Raw genomic sequence first — 12,061 nt, 5'->3', positions numbered from 1 at the left:
GCATTCACCCATACTAAAATGTGCCATTGGATATTAGGTTTTCATCAGATGGGCCCAGTGGCTGCAAGAGTGGATTGATTGTTGGTCTTGCTGAGTGGCCTGAAGACTGTGGATTCCCCAGGCTGTTGGAGTACTTCCGGGTCATGGCTCCTCTGCAGAGCCCCACGGCCTGCCCGTTTGTGTTCTGCAGCGTCCCAGCATGTGCTTGGATCGATGATGACACCCTTGTATGCATTCCTTGGAAAATCTGAACAAAATGAGTGAGAACGCTCTACCGTCTCCTCATCGAAACTGAGGTCCAGCACGTTTCCTCTCTCGGGGGTATGGGACAGTTAGGAGTGAGGGCCGACGTCCCCTGCTGACAGGCATGCAAACACCACTAAGGGCTCCAGCATTGGAGGGACTCCTGTGTGAGGGTCGACCGTGTCTGCCCATAAGCTGGGTCATCTATGAATCCCCGGTCCCTGCTAAAAGACCGCTGAGGGAATACAAGGGGCCAGGCTCTCCTGCTAGTCTTCAGAGTCGGAGCGTGTGCTGGTGGAGGCCCAGTGAGCTTGCAGCTTGGAGAGGTGTGTTTTGGCCAGGATCACGCTTTGTGCATGGCGCTTCGGAGGTTGATTCTGGAAGCCAAAGTGAGCAAGCTTCCCTGGTTGGAGCCTGGAGCCTCAGGCCAGGCCTGAGGCCCTCTGTGATGTTGTGTGTGGTGTGGTGAGGTTCCTGAGTGCCCGGTGGGGCTGGAGCAGTGAGCAGGGGTGGGCTGGAGTTGAGCGATGGCAGAAGGGGGCCGATGGACTAGGCCACGGGGCTGCCCCTTTCAGCTCCTCTGCTGAAGCTGCCGGCACACTGTTGGTGCTAAGTGGATCATCGTGGAGTGGGCTGAGGATCGAGTGCTGCATTTAAGCCTGTGTGGTGGCTGGGGGCCTGGAGAGAAAGTTAAGGTATCATGAGGACACGTCCTATGTAATGTCGTGGGATGGGCTGTCATCATTGGGTTGCAGGTGCTGGCCTCAGCTTCCCGAGGATGTGTCTTGTTCGTGAAGGGCTGGCATCAGCTGCCTATGGAGGGGATGGCTTTGGCAGTTCATGAGGATGTAGTGAGGTAGGTAACCTGTGTAGAGTTGCGATCCCATTTCCGGAGGAGTGACTCCACACGGGTGTCTTGCGGGATGTAGAGAAGATGGACATGCTGAGGCATCTGTGCCGGCCTCCTTGGGGGTAGGTGAGTTATGGGAACAAGCCCTTTGGTCGTTTTGTTCCTTCTTTTGGGAATGTGCAAAGCGATAGTGTTTCTCCCGGAGGGCATGACGCGGCCGGCCCATGTGGCATGCAGGCCGTTCGAAGAGCCAGAGCTTTATCCGGAGCAGTCCATTGGCCGGGAAGAGATGGGGACACAGTTGCCCTGCCAGGTGCCCTGCCGTGGCCAACCACCTTTCCCTTTCAGGCTTCCAAGTCCCCTCGCATGGCAGAGGTCTTCCATTGAAAGTCTGTCTGTGGTCCTCGGGGACAGTGCCTTTGATCACTGTGAGTTCCTCGGTAGTGTCGCTGTGGCAGTGGAGAATTGCCAGGATGCATGCGGTGCCGTGGGCCTCATCAAAGCAGACAGGCTTGCGGTCTGTCTTCCCTGGTGTTCAGTGTCCCCGTGTTCGCATGACGTCTGTGGCTTCAAGTAGGGTTGAGTCGCCCTGCAGGCAGCAGGAGGGCACTTAGGACGAGGCTGTGAAGCGTTTGAGCGTTTCCTCAGTGGTCTGGGCCGCGAAACCTGCCAGTTGGAAGCTTGCCGATACGTGGCCGGGAAGGTGGCCTAATTTCCGCTGTCAGGTCCCAACCTGTGTCATGGTTGCTGAAGCCCAACACTTCCCGTTGTGGGCATTCCCACGGGGTCACGGAAAGTGATATGGTCTAGTTGGCGAGAAGAGGCACTTGGGCCGAAGTTCGTTAGCCCCTTGAGTAGTGCCGGGCTGCATCTTGCCTGTAGGCAACTGCAGGAGGTTCCCTTGCTTCTGGGAGCGCTGGGAGTGACCCCAAGGGCACATCAGATGTGCTTGTAGGTGGCAGGGTCTCCAGGTCCACGTAGATGTGACACCCACGGCCGGGAGGCAGGTCTCGTCCAGTATTTGTGCTTTGGTCAGAAGGCGTGGCTGTGGGAGAGCGGGAGTCTGTGACCTATTTCAGCAGCCCCTGGGCGTTAAACTTCGCATGCGGCCTCTTGAAGCTGGCAGGGGTCTTTCTCCTTTTCCTTTCAGTTGGGGGTCCAACCAGGGTGCTGTGTATAAACTATGGCGTTTACTGTTGGAGGTGTCTGCAGAGGGCCACAGCGACACCCAGAGACCAAGACGCGTATTCAGCGCCACGCACAGGAACCCAGAAGCGCATCCTCGTGCGCAGTCACAGTCACACACGCCCACTCACGTGAATACACAGATACAGTGTCTGGCACACCGACCAATGTACGTGCCTAACTTCCTCCAGTCATGCTGTGAGACACGCAATCAGTTTTCGGTAATGGATAGTGGTACTTGGAAAGCAGGTTCTGGGCTCACGGCAAGGTAAGTGTTCGCAAGAATCATGTTCTCTGAACCGTGGTGCAATTCAGAAGCCTGCATGATTTCTGTCCACTTCTCAGGTGCAGCTGCAGGGCAAGGCTGGCCGTCGGCAAAGACAAGAAGACCTTCGCGTTGTCTGATGACTGGATGTCCTAAGGAGAACTGGAAAAAGTGGGGCGGGCGCACGTTGCTGAGCGTGGCTGTGGATAACTCAGGACGGTATGCATTCACCCATACTAAAATGTGCCATTGGATATTAGGTTTTCATCAGATGGGCCCAGTGGCTGCAAGAGTGGATTGATTGTTGGTCTTGCTGAGTGGCCTGAAGACTGTGGATTCCCCAGGCTGTTGGAGTACTTCCGGGTCATGGCTCCTCTGCAGAGCCCCACGGCCTGCCCGTTTGTGTTCTGCAGCGTCCCAGCATGTGCTTGGATCGATGATGACACCCTTGTATGCATTCCTTGGAAAATCTGAACAAAATGAGTGAGAACGCTCTACCGTCTCCTCATCGAAACTGAGGTCCAGCACGTTTCCTCTCTCGGGGGTATGGGACAGTTAGGAGTGAGGGCCGACGTCCCCTGCTGACAGGCATGCAAACACCACTAAGGGCTCCAGCATTGGAGGGACTCCTGTGTGAGGGTCGACCGTGTCTGCCCATAAGCTGGGTCATCTATGAATCCCCGGTCCCTGCTAAAAGACCGCTGAGGGAATACAAGGGGCCAGGCTCTCCTGCTAGTCTTCAGAGTCGGAGCGTGTGCTGGTGGAGGCCCAGTGAGCTTGCAGCTTGGAGAGGTGTGTTTTGGCCAGGATCACGCTTTGTGCATGGCGCTTCGGAGGTTGATTCTGGAAGCCAAAGTGAGCAAGCTTCCCTGGTTGGAGCCTGGAGCCTCAGGCCAGGCCTGAGGCCCTCTGTGATGTTGTGTGTGGTGTGGTGAGGTTCCTGAGTGCCCGGTGGGGCTGGAGCAGTGAGCAGGGGTGGGCTGGAGTTGAGCGATGGCAGAAGGGGGCCGATGGACTAGGCCACGGGGCTGCCCCTTTCAGCTCCTCTGCTGAAGCTGCCGGCACACTGTTGGTGCTAAGTGGATCATCGTGGAGTGGGCTGAGGATCGAGTGCTGCATTTAAGCCTGTGTGGTGGCTGGGGGCCTGGAGAGAAAGTTAAGGTATCATGAGGACACGTCCTATGTAATGTCGTGGGATGGGCTGTCATCATTGGGTTGCAGGTGCTGGCCTCAGCTTCCCGAGGATGTGTCTTGTTCGTGAAGGGCTGGCATCAGCTGCCTATGGAGGGGATGGCTTTGGCAGTTCATGAGGATGTAGTGAGGTAGGTAACCTGTGTAGAGTTGCGATCCCATTTCCGGAGGAGTGACTCCACACGGGTGTCTTGCGGGACGTAGAGAAGATGGACATGCTGAGGCATCTGTGCCGGCCTCCTTGGGGGTAGGTGAGTTATGGGAACAAGCCCTTTGGTCGTTTTGTTCCTTCTTTTGGGAATGTGCAAAGCGATAGTGTTTCTCCCGGAGGGCATGACGCGGCCGGCCCATGTGGCATGCAGGCCGTTCGAAGAGCCAGAGCTTTATCCGGAGCAGTCCATTGGCCGGGAAGAGATGGGGACACAGTTGCCCTGCCAGGTGCCCTGCCGTGGCCAACCACCTTTCCCTTTCAGGCTTCCAAGTCCCCTCGCATGGCAGAGGTCTTCCATTGAAAGTCTGTCTGTGGTCCTCGGGGACAGTGCCTTTGATCACTGTGAGTTCCTCGGTAGTGTCGCTGTGGCAGTGGAGAATTGCCAGGATGCATGCGGTGCCGTGGGCCTCATCAAAGCAGACAGGCTTGCGGTCTGTCTTCCCTGGTGTTCAGTGTCCCCGTGTTCGCATGACGTCTGTGGCTTCAAGTAGGGTTGAGTCGCCCTGCAGGCAGCAGGAGGGCACTTAGGACGAGGCTGTGAAGCGTTTGAGCGTTTCCTCAGTGGTCTGGGCCGCGAACCTGCCAGTTGGAAGCTTGCCGATACGTGGCCGGGAAGGTGGCCTAATTTCCGCTGTCAGGTCCCAACCTGTGTCATGGTTGCTGAAGCCCAACACTTCCCGTTGTGGGCATTCCCACGGGGTCACGGAAAGTGATATGGTCTAGTTGGCGAGAAGAGGCACTTGGGCCGAAGTTCGTTAGCCCCTTGAGTAGTGCCGGGCTGCATCTTGCCTGTAGGCAACTGCAGGAGGTTCCCTTGCTTCTGGGAGCGCTGGGAGTGACCCCAAGGGCACATCAGATGTGCTTGTAGGTGGCAGGGTCTCCAGGTCCACGTAGATGTGACACCCACGGCCGGGAGGCAGGTCTCGTCCAGTATTTGTGCTTTGGTCAGAAGGCGTGGCTGTGGGAGAGCGGGAGTCTGTGACCTATTTCAGCAGCCCCTGGGCGTTAAACTTCGCATGCGGCCTATTGAAGCTGACAGGGGTCTTTCTCCTTTTCCTTTCAGTTGGGGGTCCAACCAGGGTGCTGTGTATAAACTATGGCGTTTACTGTTGGAGGTGTCTGCAGAGGGCCACAGCGACACCCAGAGACCAAGACGCGTATTCAGCGCCACGCACAGGAACCCAGAAGCGCATCCTCGTGCGCAGTCACAGTCACACACGCCCACTCACGTGAATACACAGATACAGTGTCTGGCACACCGACCAATGTACGTGCCTAACTTCCTCCAGTCATGCTGTGAGACACGCAATCAGTTTTCGGTAATGGATAGTGGTACTTGGAAAGCAGGTTCTGGGCTCACGGCAAGGTAAGTGTTCGCAAGAATCATGTTCTCTGAACCGTGGTGCAATTCAGAAGCCTGCATGATTTCTGTCCACTTCTCAGGTGCAGCTGCAGGGCAAGGCTGGCCGTCGGCAAAGACAAGAAGACCTTCGCGTTGTCTGATGACTGGATGTCCTAAGGAGAACTGGAAAAAGTGGGGCGGGCGCACGTTGCTGAGCGTGGCTGTGGATAACTCAGGACGGTATGCATTCACCCATACTAAAATGTGCCATTGGATATTAGGTTTTCATCAGATGGGCCCAGTGGCTGCAAGAGTGGATTGATTGTTGGTCTTGCTGAGTGGCCTGAAGACTGTGGATTCCCCAGGCTGTTGGAGTACTTCCGGGTCATGGCTCCTCTGCAGAGCCCCACGGCCTGCCCGTTTGTGTTCTGCAGCGTCCCAGCATGTGCTTGGATCGATGATGACACCCTTGTATGCATTCCTTGGAAAATCTGAACAAAATGAGTGAGAACGCTCTACCGTCTCCTCATCGAAACTGAGGTCCAGCACGTTTCCTCTCTCGGGGGTATGGGACAGTTAGGAGTGAGGGCCGACGTCCCCTGCTGACAGGCATGCAAACACCACTAAGGGCTCCAGCATTGGAGGGACTCCTGTGTGAGGGTCGACCGTGTCTGCCCATAAGCTGGGTCATCTATGAATCCCCGGTCCCTGCTAAAAGACCGCTGAGGGAATACAAGGGGCCAGGCTCTCCTGCTAGTCTTCAGAGTCGGAGCGTGTGCTGGTGGAGGCCCAGTGAGCTTGCAGCTTGGAGAGGTGTGTTTTGGCCAGGATCACGCTTTGTGCATGGCGCTTCGGAGGTTGATTCTGGAAGCCAAAGTGAGCAAGCTTCCCTGGTTGGAGCCTGGAGCCTCAGGCCAGGCCTGAGGCCCTCTGTGATGTTGTGTGTGGTGTGGTGAGGTTCCTGAGTGCCCGGTGGGGCTGGAGCAGTGAGCAGGGGTGGGCTGGAGTTGAGCGATGGCAGAAGGGGGCCGATGGACTAGGCCACGGGGCTGCCCCTTTCAGCTCCTCTGCTGAAGCTGCCGGCACACTGTTGGTGCTAAGTGGATCATCGTGGAGTGGGCTGAGGATCGAGTGCTGCATTTAAGCCTGTGTGGTGGCTGGGGGCCTGGAGAGAAAGTTAAGGTATCATGAGGACACGTCCTATGTAATGTCGTGGGATGGGCTGTCATCATTGGGTTGCAGGTGCTGGCCTCAGCTTCCCGAGGATGTGTCTTGTTCGTGAAGGGCTGGCATCAGCTGCCTATGGAGGGGATGGCTTTGGCAGTTCATGAGGATGTAGTGAGGTAGGTAACCTGTGTAGAGTTGCGATCCCATTTCCGGAGGAGTGACTCCACACGGGTGTCTTGCGGGACGTAGAGAAGATGGACATGCTGAGGCATCTGTGCCGGCCTCCTTGGGGGTAGGTGAGTTATGGGAACAAGCCCTTTGGTCGTTTTGTTCCTTCTTTTGGGAATGTGCAAAGCGATAGTGTTTCTCCCGGAGGGCATGACGCGGCCGGCCCATGTGGCATGCAGGCCGTTCGAAGAGCCAGAGCTTTATCCGGAGCAGTCCATTGGCCGGGAAGAGATGGGGACACAGTTGCCCTGCCAGGTGCCCTGCCGTGGCCAACCACCTTTCCCTTTCAGGCTTCCAAGTCCCCTCGCATGGCAGAGGTCTTCCATTGAAAGTCTGTCTGTGGTCCTCGGGGACAGTGCCTTTGATCACTGTGAGTTCCTCGGTAGTGTCGCTGTGGCAGTGGAGAATTGCCAGGATGCATGCGGTGCCGTGGGCCTCATCAAAGCAGACAGGCTTGCGGTCTGTCTTCCCTGGTGTTCAGTGTCCCCGTGTTCGCATGACGTCTGTGGCTTCAAGTAGGGTTGAGTCGCCCTGCAGGCAGCAGGAGGGCACTTAGGACGAGGCTGTGAAGCGTTTGAGCGTTTCCTCAGTGGTCTGGGCCGCGAAACCTGCCAGTTGGAAGCTTGCCAATACGTGGCCGGGAAGGTGGCCTAATTTCCGCTGTCAGGTCCCAACCTGTGTCATGGTTGCTGAAGCCCAACACTTCCCGTTGTGGGCATTCCCACGGGGTCACGGAAAGTGATATGGTCTAGTTGGCGAGAAGAGGCACTTGGGCCGAAGTTCGTTAGCCCCTTGAGTAGTGCCGGGCTGCATCTTGCCTGTAGGCAACTGCAGGAGGTTCCCTTGCTTCTGGGAGCGCTGGGAGTGACCCCAAGGGCACATCAGATGTGCTTGTAGGTGGCAGGGTCTCCAGGTCCACGTAGATGTGACACCCACGGCCGGGAGGCAGGTCTCGTCCAGTCTTTGTGCTTTGGTCAGAAGGCGTGGCTGTGGGAGAGCGGGAGTCTGTGACCTATTTCAGCAGCCCCTGGGCGTTAAACTTCGCATGCGGCCTCTTGAAGCTGACAGGGGTCTTTCTCCTTTTCCTTTCAGTTGGGGGTCCAACCAGGGTGCTGTGTATAAACTATGGCGTTTACTGTTGGAGGTGTCTGCAGAGGGCCACAGCGACACCCAGAGACCAAGACGCGTATTCAGCGCCACGCACAGGAACCCACAAGCGCATCCTCGTGCGCAGTCACAGTCACACACGCCCACTCACGTGAATACACAGATACAGTGTCTGGCACACCGACCAATGTACGTGCCTAACTTCCTCCAGTCATGCTGTGAGACACGCAATCAGTTTTCGGTAATGGATAGTGGTACTTGGAAAGCAGGTTCTGGGCTCACGGCAAGGTAAGTGTTCGCAAGAATCATGTTCTCTGAACCGTGGTGCAATTCAGAAGCCTGCATGATTTCTGTCCACTTCTCAGGTGCAGCTGCAGGGCAAGGCTGGCCGTCGGCAAAGACAAGAAGACCTTCGCGTTGTCTGATGACTGGATGTCCTAAGGAGAACTGGAAAAAGTGGGGCGGGCGCACGTTGCTGAGCGTGGCTGTGGATAACTCAGGACGGTATGCATTCACCCATACTAAAATGTGCCATTGGATATTAGGTTTTCATCAGATGGGCCCAGTGGCTGCAAGAGTGGATTGATTGTTGGTCTTGCTGAGTGGCCTGAAGACTGTGGATTCCCCAGGCTGTTGGAGTACTTCCGGGTCATGGCTCCTCTGCAGAGCCCCACGGCCTGCCCGTTTGTGTTCTGCAGCGTCCCAGCATGTGCTTGGATCGATGATGACACCCTTGTATGCATTCCTTGGAAAATCTGAACAAAATGAGTGAGAACGCTCTACCGTCTCCTCATCGAAACTGAGGTCCAGCACGTTTCCTCTCTCGGGGGTATGGGACAGTTAGGAGTGAGGGCCGACGTCCCCTGCTGACAGGCATGCAAACACCACTAAGGGCTCCAGCATTGGAGGGACTCCTGTGTGAGGGTCGACCGTGTCTGCCCATAAGCTGGGTCATCTATGAATCCCCGGTCCCTGCTAAAAGACCGCTGAGGGAATACAAGGGGCCAGGCTCTCCTGCTAGTCTTCAGAGTCGGAGCGTGTGCTGGTGGAGGCCCAGTGAGCTTGCAGCTTGGAGAGGTGTGTTTTGGCCAGGATCACGCTTTGTGCATGGCGCTTCGGAGGTTGATTCTGGAAGCCAAAGTGAGCAAGCTTCCCTGGTTGGAGCCTGGAGCCTCAGGCCAGGCCTGAGGCCCTCTGTGATGTTGTGTGTGGTGTGGTGAGGTTCCTGAGTGCCCGGTGGGGCTGGAGCAGTGAGCAGGGGTGGGCTGGAGTTGAGCGATGGCAGAAGGGGGCCGATGGACTAGGCCACGGGGCTGCCCCTTTCAGCTCCTCTGCTGAAGCTGCCGGCACACTGTTGGTGCTAAGTGGATCATCGTGGAGTGGGCTGAGGATCGAGTGCTGCATTTAAGCCTGTGTGGTGGCTGGGGGCCTGGAGAGAAAGTTAAGGTATCATGAGGACACGTCCTATGTAATGTCGTGGGATGGGCTGTCATCATTGGGTTGCAGGTGCTGGCCTCAGCTTCCCGAGGATGTGTCTTGTTCGTGAAGGGCTGGCATCAGCTGCCTATGGAGGGGATGGCTTTGGCAGTTCATGAGGATGTAGTGAGGTAGGTAACCTGTGTAGAGTTGCGATCCCATTTCCGGAGGAGTGACTCCACACGGGTGTCTTGCGGGACGTAGAGAAGATGGACATGCTGAGGCATCTGTGCCGGCCTCCTTGGGGGTAGGTGAGTTATGGGAACAAGCCCTTTGGTCGTTTTGTTCCTTCTTTTGGGAATGTGCAAAGCGATAGTGTTTCTCCCGGAGGGCATGACGCGGCCGGCCCATGTGGCATGCAGGCCGTTCGAAGAGCCAGAGCTTTATCCGGAGCAGTCCATTGGCCGGGAAGAGATGGGGACACAGTTGCCCTGCCAGGTGCCCTGCCGTGGCCAACCACCTTTCCCTTTCAGGCTTCCAAGTCCCCTCGCATGGCAGAGGTCTTCCATTGAAAGTCTGTCTGTGGTCCTCGGGGACAGTGCCTTTGATCACTGTGAGTTCCTCGGTAGTGTCGCTGTGGCAGTGGAGAATTGCCAGGATGCATGCGGTGCCGTGGGCCTCATCAAAGCAGACAGGCTTGCGGTCTGTCTTCCCTGGTGTTCAGTGTCCCCGTGTTCGCATGACGTCTGTGGCTTCAAGTAGGGTTGAGTCGCCCTGCAGGCAGCAGGAGGGCACTTAGGACGAGGCTGTGAAGCGTTTGAGCGTTTCCTCAGTGGTCTGGGCCGCGAACCTGCCAGTTGGAAGCTTGCCGATACGTGGCCGGGAAGGTGGCCTAATTTCCGCTGTCAGGTCCCAACCTGTGTCATGGTTGCTGAAGCCCAACACTTCCCGTTGTGGGCATTCCCACGGGGTCACGGAAAGTGATATGGTCTAGTTGGCGAGAAGAGGCACTTGGGCCGAAGTTCGTTAGCCCCTTGAGTAGTGCCGGGCTGCATCTTGCCTGTAGGCAACTGCAGGAGGTTCCCTTGCTTCTGGGAGCGCTGGGAGTGACCCCAAGGGCACATCAGATGTGCTTGTAGGTGGCAGGGTCTCCAGGTCCACGTAGATGTGACACCCACGGCCGGGAGGCAGGTCTCGTCCAGTATTTGTGCTTTGGTCAGAAGGCGTGGCTGTGGGAGAGCGGGAGTCTGTGACCTATTTCAGCAGCCCCTGGGCGTTAAACTTCGCATGCGGCCTATTGAAGCTGACAGGGGTCTTTCTCCTTTTCCTTTCAGTTGGGGGTCCAACCAGGGTGCTGTGTATAAACTATGGCGTTTACTGTTGGAGGTGTCTGCAGAGGGCCACAGCGACACCCAGAGACCAAGACGCGTATTCAGCGCCACGCACAGGAACCCAGAAGCGCATCCTCGTGCGCAGTCACAGTCACACACGCCCACTCACGTGAATACACAGATACAGTGTCTGGCACACCGACCAATGTACGTGCCTAACTTCCTCCAGTCATGCTGTGAGACACGCAATCAGTTTTCGGTAATGGATAGTGGTACTTGGAAAGCAGGTTCTGGGCTCACGGCAAGGTAAGTGTTCGCAAGAATCATGTTCTCTGAACCGTGGTGCAATTCAGAAGCCTGCATGATTTCTGTCCACTTCTCAGGTGCAGCTGCAGGGCAAGGCTGGCCGTCGGCAAAGACAAGAAGACCTTCGCGTTGTCTGATGACTGGATGTCCTAAGGAGAACTGGAAAAAGTGGGGCGGGCGCACGTTGCTGAGCGTGGCTGTGGATAACTCAGGACGGTATGCATTCACCCATACTAAAATGTGCCATTGGATATTAGGTTTTCATCAGATGGGCCCAGTGGCTGCAAGAGTGGATTGATTGTTGGTCTTGCTGAGTGGCCTGAAGACTGTGGATTCCCCAGGCTGTTGGAGTACTTCCGGGTCATGGCTCCTCTGCAGAGCCCCACGGCCTGCCCGTTTGTGTTCTGCAGCGTCCCAGCATGTGCTTGGATCGATGATGACACCCTTGTATGCATTCCTTGGAAAATCTGAACAAAATGAGTGAGAACGCTCTACCGTCTCCTCATCGAAACTGAGGTCCAGCACGTTTCCTCTCTCGGGGGTATGGGACAGTTAGGAGTGAGGGCCGACGTCCCCTGCTGACAGGCATGCAAACACCACTAAGGGCTCCAGCATTGGAGGGACTCCTGTGTGAGGGTCGACCGTGTCTGCCCATAAGCTGGGTCATCTATGAATCCCCGGTCCCTGCTAAAAGACCGCTGAGGGAATACAAGGGGCCAGGCTCTCCTGCTAGTCTTCAGAGTCGGAGCGTGTGCTGGTGGAGGCCCAGTGAGCTTGCAGCTTGGAGAGGTGTGTTTTGGCCAGGATCACGCTTTGTGCATGGCGCTTCGGAGGTTGATTCTGGAAGCCAAAGTGAGCAAGCTTCCCTGGTTGGAGCCTGGAGCCTCAGGCCAGGCCTGAGGCCCTCTGTGATGTTGTGTGTGGTGTGGTGAGGTTCCTGAGTGCCCGGTGGGGCTGGAGCAGTGAGCAGGGGTGGGCTGGAGTTGAGCGATGGCAGAAGGGGGCCGATGGACTAGGCCACGGGGCTGCCCCTTTCAGCTCCTCTGCTGAAGCTGCCGGCACACTGTTGGTGCTAAGTGGATCATCGTGGAGTGGGCTGAGGATCGAGTGCTGCATTTAAGCCTGTGTGGTGGCTGGGGGCCTGGAGAGAAAGTTAAGGTATCATGAGGACACGTCCTATGTAATGTCGTGGGATGGGCTGTCATCATTGGGTTGCAGG

At 56.6% G+C, this 12,061-nt stretch overlaps 5 non-coding genes across 5 annotated transcripts; all 5 read left to right on the top strand.

Annotated features, from left to right (window-relative positions):
* Nucleotides 1-207: 207 nt before the first annotated feature.
* Nucleotides 208-300, top strand: LOC133086207 (small nucleolar RNA SNORD116). Its single transcript, XR_009699969.1, has one exon. It is a non-coding gene; the product is annotated as a small nucleolar RNA SNORD116 (small nucleolar RNA).
* Nucleotides 301-2,973: 2,673 nt separating this feature from the next.
* On the top strand, nucleotides 2,974-3,066 carry LOC133086206 (small nucleolar RNA SNORD116). The gene has a single exon (XR_009699968.1). It is a non-coding gene; the product is annotated as a small nucleolar RNA SNORD116 (small nucleolar RNA).
* A 2,672-nt stretch (nucleotides 3,067-5,738) lies between these two features.
* Nucleotides 5,739-5,831, top strand: LOC133086205 (small nucleolar RNA SNORD116). Its single transcript, XR_009699967.1, has one exon. It is a non-coding gene; the product is annotated as a small nucleolar RNA SNORD116 (small nucleolar RNA).
* Nucleotides 5,832-8,504: 2,673 nt separating this feature from the next.
* LOC133086204 (small nucleolar RNA SNORD116) lies at nucleotides 8,505-8,597 on the top strand. Its single transcript, XR_009699966.1, has one exon. It is a non-coding gene; the product is annotated as a small nucleolar RNA SNORD116 (small nucleolar RNA).
* Nucleotides 8,598-11,269: 2,672 nt separating this feature from the next.
* LOC133086203 (small nucleolar RNA SNORD116) lies at nucleotides 11,270-11,362 on the top strand. Its single transcript, XR_009699965.1, has one exon. It is a non-coding gene; the product is annotated as a small nucleolar RNA SNORD116 (small nucleolar RNA).
* Nucleotides 11,363-12,061: the final 699 nt, after the last annotated feature.

This window comes from Eubalaena glacialis, chromosome 2, assembly GCF_028564815.1.
Source record: "Eubalaena glacialis isolate mEubGla1 chromosome 2, mEubGla1.1.hap2.+ XY, whole genome shotgun sequence".
Lineage (NCBI taxonomy): Eukaryota > Metazoa > Chordata > Mammalia > Artiodactyla > Balaenidae > Eubalaena > Eubalaena glacialis.
Note: the sequence above shows the minus strand (reverse complement) of the source record. Positions and strands in the feature narration are given on the sequence as shown.